The sequence below is a fragment of the Numida meleagris genome, chromosome 2 (assembly GCF_002078875.1).
Source record: "Numida meleagris isolate 19003 breed g44 Domestic line chromosome 2, NumMel1.0, whole genome shotgun sequence".
Lineage (NCBI taxonomy): Eukaryota > Metazoa > Chordata > Aves > Galliformes > Numididae > Numida > Numida meleagris.
Genome location: NC_034410.1, coordinates 21,025,132 through 21,032,669, shown reverse-complemented (window position 1 = coordinate 21,032,669; position 7,538 = coordinate 21,025,132).

The window sequence follows — 7,538 nt, the reverse complement described above, 5'->3', positions numbered from 1 at the left end:
ACCCATATGTTCACCACTCCTGTAGAAGGCAAACTTGAAAATGGAATGGGACTTAAAATGGGGTATTTCAAAAGCATGACTTCTCAAACTGTCTTGTATTGACATCATGTTCCTCTCTGAAAAGAGCTATAACCAATAGCTATAGTTGCTCAGTGTAACATTGAAGACTCAGTTGTGTAAGCATGTATGAGCATGTTTCTGTGTAGAGTGGTAAGGTGTAAAATCCTAATTTCAGGAATTTTAGCCCAATTTGGTTCTTTCTTTTCTCCTTGAGTTTTGCAGACCTGCAGTCCTGAGCCTCAGCTCGAATATTTCTAGTGCTTTCACATTCCTTGATGAAGGTATGACTTCCCACTCCATAGCAATGTGGACGACTCACAGACAAGCATTTTGTCAGAAACTGATACCTGTTATGTGCAAGGAACAGAAAATAGAGAATTTCTGTTTTGATAGTTCAGAGATATTTCACCAGGGAAGATCTGCAACCATTGATTATGATTCTTCCATTATGAAAACAACTCAAAAAAATAAAGGGGGGGGGGGGAATACAGAATAATTTTTTACCTGTGCATCTTACTTTTCTGATTTACATGCAGAATTCTTTGTCAGGTGTAGAAGTTTCTCTTAAATCCAGTTGTTCTTAAGAAGACACACATACACAGATATGAACACATAATTATTCCTACTAAATTCTGCAGGGTTTCTTACTGGAGCTGGCAGAAAGCAATCAATTCATAAATTACTTGGAAAAAAAAAAGTAAAACATAATTCAGGCATTTTTGTATGGAAAGTATTACTTTATATAGAAATAGTCTGTTTATCGCTGTCTGAGACTAATTGGTTTGTTTCATTCACAGTGATTTATTTATTAATGTTGCTGATTTACACACATACTCATCTTGGACTACACAGAACAGTTTTATATAAAAATTGATAAATATATTTAATTTATTGATTTGCAAATGGAAAATGTATTTGGTCTAAAAAGTCTATATGTTCATAAGAATGAATTATTGATTTTTGTGTGCAATATAAATTTTAGATGTGCACTTAAGTAGACACAGCAGAACTGCTTACATTGCTTCACGTAAGTCTATCCAGCTTTTCCTCCTTATCTTTATTTTGAGGGATTTATAGCTAGGTCATATAAATGATTTTGGCATGTTTCTTCTTCTAATACATCCGTGTCTCTACAGTTTCACTTCTCAGTCAAGAGCTCTTTTAAGCACATTCACAAAACAAATTGGTTACTCTCAAGCAGTAGATGTTTAGAATAAATGCTCATTACTATAACTGCAGATTTATTTCTGTCTGTAATTTCTGCAAATGGCTATTTGTGTTCTTCTGTGTTTTCTGGTGTTTAATTAATGATAATGAAAAGTATTGTGAAACTGTTATGCATTGGTAGATGAATTAAGTGTTGACTTAAGGCTGAGCTTGATGGTGCTGGAGACGGGGAGAGTATGTCTATGTCCTGAAATGTTCATGAATTAATTCCCCTTTGCCCTGGGGCACAGAAACATTTAAGAACATGACATCAATGTTCCCCAGTCTCAGCAAGGCAATTCACTGACTTGAAAATTCCCTGTTATCTCCTCACACATTGTTATCACTGTGCTGTGTTTCTAGGAGGAGTTAAGTAATGAGTTGTGCTCCCAGTGATTCTTTATGTCTGTATAAAGGTTATTTTAGGTTGCTTATATTTGCATAATAGGGTTAATTGCTGAAGTGAAAGACTTCCCACTAGAGTGGGAATAATTTTACTCATATTGCATGGAGACACAGACATTCAAACAAAATCTATGAAGAAAATAAACCTAATAATTTTCCGGCCTCCCTTCTTGTGCTGTTCATCCTCTTTCTTCCCCTCTTCTGCCTCGGTAGCATTCTCTTCTGCAACTCTGCTGATGTGATTGATCATGGGACTAAGCAGTGAAACAGAACACTAGAGACCTGAGAGAATACAGGAGAAAAGGAGGAAGAGGAGAGGAGAGGAGAGGAGAAAGAATGTTGCAATGTGCAGTTTGAAACCTGAGCTTGGTGGTTGAGGGGAGATGGAATATTTTTAAATCAGCGTTGTGTGTCTGTACCCTGGGTGAGCTGTTTATAGCCAGAGAAGTTCAGTGATTTTTCAGCCTTTCATTTTTTATACTGCCTGACCAGGTGAAAATGGCGCCTATCCTGTGCCCAAGGACTGGATGCATTCTAGTTACAGTACTCAGCACTGTGCTGGAAGAAGTGCCGATTGCTCAACTTGGAGTTGCAAGAAGCCTGTAGAGAACAGGAAAGTTTCATATCTGATTGGAGAGCAGGGGGAGGTGGGATCTGTAGGAACAACTCCATTCCTTGATTGGGATCTTGTGGAATGTAAGCAATGCTTGGGTCTTAATAAAGCTGGACACTGACACTGTGTTTTGACAGTATTTTAACAGAAGCAAAAAAAAAAAGTGTCCTGAAACAAAACTGAAGTAGCTACAAGTATGGTTTTTGTTTATGTTTTGAATTGGTTACTTTTATAGTGTCTCTAAATAACTGCTTTATTGGGCCTTCCATTTTTAAGTTAATTGTGTGTTTGTTTTCTCCATGAAGTCTATCCATCTGGTGATTAGAGATGTTTCAAGTCTGGTAAAATGTTAGTTTTTCAAACTGAAGGAAGTAACTTTCCTGAATGTAGGTTTGGGCTGAATAGATGAATCATGATATAGACACACACACACAAAATCAGGTTAAGATCAAAGTATTAGACAGACCAGGGATTCAGACTTTAACAAAGGGTAACATTTATTTGCCCAGATATGTGATTTTCAGAATAAAATGAGTTTTACCTGATGAAGAACGTGCTCGAGTGAATGACAGATTCTGCTTATTTGAATGAGTATGCACATTGCCATTTGTGAAATGTAGCTACCTTTACCAGGAAAAGGAGAATGCAGACAACTTTTTTTCTTCACATATCATGTCCTTGTCAAAAATAATATCACAGTTTTTTCAACAACAGATATATGAGATGCGATCTCAACTGGAAATCTAGATTTGATGAAGAATCTCAATTGAATTGGATACATTTTATGTACAAGTGTTGGTTATGTTTCTGTTGATTACTGTGATTTCAAGATTTTCTTGAATGCCTGAGTCATGAGATGGCTCCACATCACAGACTGAGTTTGTCCCAGAGATTGGCCAAGTTATTTCTGGCTATGCGTATAGACCTGAAGGAATATGGCATATGCCACACCACATCTCAAAAGACAGAGCCTTACCTATTGCATATACCCATGCAATACTCATGTTTTTCCATTGCCTCAGTCTTTATGCTCACCTGGAGACATGAAACTTCAAAAACTGTATACTGATGGCTATAACAAATCTTAGAATTATTATTAGTAAAACAATGGTAGCTGGGGACCCCAAAACTCTGTAAACATATGAGAAAACCTGAACTCTTTCATCAGAAAGCTTACAGTATAAATGGACGATAGAAGAAAAGTATTCGATAAGCAAACTGGAAAAATACAAGGTAAAATTGATAACATGGACAGAAGACAGTTATCCTGACAAAGGTAAATTTTCAAGAATGCTTAAAAAATGAATTAAAATATAGTTAATTCTTGGATCTTATTGTTAGCTTCTTTACCAAAGGACATTCTATGCAAGCAATGGGAATTACAGCTCAAATAGATTATCTGGGGAACCCGACAAATGAGTTATGAGTGTAATTTTAAATAAATTGGTTATTGCATAAAAATATCCAGGAGGAATGCTGATCAATTAAAAGTACTTGCAAGAAACACATAGAATATTTTTTTTAAGGAATATTTATTTTCAGTTCCATTTAAACAACCCACTTTTGTAACACATACTAAAATCTTTAGGAAACATTCTAAGAAATTTCAGGGATGAATTAAATGCATTTCAAATCTCAGATTAAAATACAGAATATGTTTGCATAATTCTGCATTTTATTATGTTGCTGCCTTTTGGTATGCTTCACATTAAAAATACATGACTGACACTCTTTATACCAGTAAGCCTTTTTATTGAAAAAAAAAAATAATTATTGCATTAAACTACATTCCCAGGAATTCCTTGAATAACCTCAAAAAAAAGCCGCATTGCATGTACAATAGTGCAATTCACTTAGCTACTGTATAATATAAAACACTTTATACAGAGAATACAAAACAAAATTACTAGTTTACATATTATACCAGCCAGACTATTATTCAGTTTTAAATATAAACTTAACAGTTTTAAAATCAATGTGGTCAAAGGCATTTTTATGCAAATTTGAACAACAAATATGTTAAATGTATTCCAGAAGTGCCTCAGTTACCAAATAAATAAAATAAAAATTAAGAACTTTCATCATTGTAGAACTCCAAAAACTTTTGTTATTAGAATTTTACAGTGTGGGTGAGCAATTTCCTTGGATTATGCATGATGAATATACAATCAAGCTAAAACAGGTTATTAACTCAGAATGTATATATCTTTGCCACCAGGATACTGTAACTCTTTTAAAAATTAGTATAAATAAAATCAGAATTGAAGCATGGCTCCAGCCATCAGGCTCAATTATGCTTTTAATAATAATAATAATGATACATATTTAAAGTACATTACTGGTGAAAAGTAAATATGGCAGCAAATACATCATCTCAGCTGTGCTGATGTTTTTATTACATTTCTCCAAGAAAATCTCTTCTGTGTACTAAGGACTATATTGGACATTCCATTTTTTGGTAGTCAGTGATTGCTGTTTTGCTGTTGTGCTGTTTCTGTCACTTTTTAATCTCTCAATTTTTTTCCATCTACTACTATCAAAATCATAATTCCCATTGCTTCAGGAATTAAATTAAATTTTTATTGTCTTTTCATTTGCCTTGTCAGATCATCTTTTTTGGTATATACAATGATGTATGGACATCCGATGATTTGGTTCCCATTTTATTGCGCATACATTAAGAGTAATGTATTTGCTTCCCATAAATGGTCTACTAAGTAGGATTCTGTTAAGTTTCAATTGATGAGGTTACTTGCCATAGCAATTTCTGCAGTAGTAATGTTGCCTGTAAGAAAGAGGGATGAAAAACAAGTGTGTATGTGTAAGATGGGATTTGTTTGTCTTTTTTTCCTTTCCACTTTTTTATTCTCAATGTTATCCACTTAGGATTCAAATGAACTAGTACAGACAATAAGAGCAGTTGGTTTATAATGAATGGGAGTGGAATTCTGCCTGCAAATTTTAAAAAAAAAAAATTGTAGGACTTGAAATGCATATTTTCGGTTGATATTAGCCCTGAAACTGTGATAGGGGCTGTGCAGTTCAATCAGCCTCGGAGCAGAGGTTGACCTGCTCCTTTTAAATGTACAATCTGAAGTGCTTCTACAGAGATATAATTACAAGTGAACTAATAGAGAGAGAATTTAGCCTGAGTCATATTCAGAGTTGATAAGTTGTATTCAATGAAATAAGTTTGTTTTTCAGAAAATGATATTTTGGAAGTATGGAAATTATACATATATTCAAATCTAATTTGGGGAATATTTTCAGCCAAAAATAAAAGGCGTGATTTTAAAACTGTGGAAACATTTATTTTTAGTATATTTTCAAAAGAAATTTCTGACTACCTAACTTCTGAAGAAATCATTTCAATTGAAAAAGAACCCTGCAAATAAAATAGGAAAATTAAACAATGAAGAGACGTAACTCAAAAAATACTGTGAACCCATTTTATTAATGAAATGAATAAATCAATGGGGAATGCAACCAAAAGACATTTGAGGATGCTGGTTTCTTCAGCCTCTTTTTTTTTCACTGCAAAATGGTTTACTTCTACTTAGTCTCCAGAGTTTTTTCCTGACAGTTTTTATTTGATGGCTAAAATAATAAGTGTCCAATGAACCTTTAACTTTAAAAGTCAACTGCAAAACAAGCAATCACTACTTGTAAACACATTTGAAATGTTTGACATAATAGCAGTTCATGCTGAAGGAGCTGCTTTTAGAAGTTAAAACACTTCCATTTTACTGCAGTGGATCAATCTTGTTTGACTAAAACTAAGTTAGAATATTGGTCTCAAGTTGTATTTTAAATACTCAGTCTAATTTCAATTAGATTTCTCAGCTTCTTTAGATAGCCCAATGCAATGGAATAAAATCCACCAAAAGTTTTTAATGTGCTTTATATTGACTGTGAAATAGACATCAGCAACTGTGCACTACATCATTGCAAAGGAACTGACACTATTTCCAATATTTCAAATCCAAATAAACAGGTATTTTTTGTCAGACTCTTCACTCTCCAACTATATTGGGAAGCAGATCTGCAGTCTAACCACAATTATGATCTTAATTTCTTGCTAAATGTCCCACGATGAGTTAGAAACATAAAAATTTTCAAAGTGTTCCGTCCAAATAGATGCTGAAGCCCTCACCTATTTCCAGATATGCAATTATTCCTAGAGATCTCAATCACACTTACCCTGATAGTTAGGTAAATGCATTCCTACATTAGACATTCAGGACTTCAATTTGTAAGTCCAGTGTTTGGGAAGTCATGCCAGAAACTTGGCATGTTTGTTTAGATTCAGTATGCCTTGAAATGATGAGAACCACAGCATAGGTGGCCATGAGACTTGACCCGAAGAGACAGTTTCTTCTCAGAAATGTAATTCTGTATTTTTATGAATTTCAAGATGATATTGTATGATCAGCTAATAGTTTATGTTATTTGTGAAAGAGATGAAACATATTTATTTATTTATTATTTATTTATACTTTGGGCAAGATTCTTCCACATGTCAGAGCTTTGCTTGGCAAGAAAGAGATATTATGGTGTTGGCCAGGGACCCCCAAGGTTCTGGGCCAACACTAGCTGCACTGGAACTTTGGGATGTTGCACCCACCCCTGACGTATCTTATACTAAAGCCACACCAGGCTGTGTCAACGAACTTGGCTTCCTCACCTTACTTCTGCTGCCTTCTTGTATGCCTGGCGGGAGGATGAAGCCAGCAAAGAGCCTCCTACACTAAGGGAATATTTTTATTACATACTTTTGGCTAGAGTGCAGTCCCTTTACTCTGTTAAAGCAGCATATCTCAATGATAAAATCACTAATGTATCTTTGAGATGGTCCCACAATCATCTTCCTTTAGTGTTAACTTACCACGCACCACTGTGAGGCTCCTCAGCTTGTCTTGGCTGGGAGACAGAACCAAGTACTTGTGGTCCCAAATGCTTTCTCTTTGGCTTATTCTGAAATACCTTAAACAGACCAAGTGTTACACTGTTGCATTTACATTCTCATAAAAGTAAGCCTTTGAAGTGTATCAAGATTGCACTACCTTAAATTATGTTATTTTAAATCACCTGACATTGCTGACATTCTTGGTCCTTTTGCGCCAAGGTGCTGTGGTCCTCTTCCTACTGACAGTCATGGACTTCACTTCAGAATGTTCTCTCTAAACCTCCTGCAGGATGACATTACCAGACCCCATCCGTCTTGTGACAGTATCACTTCAAAACTGCTTTTATG